Below are 536 nucleotides of genomic sequence, written 5' to 3'. Positions count from 1 at the left end.
CCGGCTTCCTGGCCCATCAGCATCGAGCCGCCTCCTTGCTGATTGGCTGGGAAGCTGGCTTCCCAGCCAATCGGCATGGAGCCGGCTTTCTGGTCAGTCAGGAAGCCGGGAGGCGCTGATTGGGTGGGAAGCCAGTTTCCTGGCCAATCACAATCGGGCCGGCCAAACAACACGGAGCCGGCTTCCCGGGCAGTCAGGAAGCCGGGTGGCATGTCATTACTTGCCGCCCGGCTTCCTGATTGCCTGGGAAGCTGGCTCCATGCCAGTGGAAGCACCGGTATCGCTACCCGTACTCGATACCAAAAAAAAACAGTATCGGTGCATGGCGACCCCCTCCCCCCATTCACCACACAGCGCCATGCGTTGCAGTTCCCCACTGTTATAAATAAAGTACTGTTGGCCAGCTTCCCCCACACACGGCCATGTTGGTCTCCTCCCCACCTCAGGGCCCCTCGGCTATAGTTATATTGTTATGGCTATAGGTAGGTTCATGAGCAGATGGTAAACTGAGGGCATATCATGCGAGGCTCGCCGCC

General features: G+C 58.6%; 1 protein-coding gene across 1 annotated transcript in view; it reads left to right on the top strand.

The window, feature by feature from the left end:
- Positions 1-536, top strand: part of EPHX2 (epoxide hydrolase 2) — a 63,304-nt gene that overhangs the window by 2,389 nt on the left and 60,379 nt on the right. The window lies entirely within an intron of this gene.

This window comes from Nanorana parkeri, unplaced genomic scaffold, assembly GCF_000935625.1.
Source record: "Nanorana parkeri isolate BGI_ZX_2015 unplaced genomic scaffold, ASM93562v1 scaffold1500, whole genome shotgun sequence".
In the NCBI taxonomy this organism is placed as follows: domain Eukaryota; kingdom Metazoa; phylum Chordata; class Amphibia; order Anura; family Dicroglossidae; genus Nanorana; species Nanorana parkeri.
This window is presented reverse-complemented; position numbering and strand designations above follow the sequence as displayed.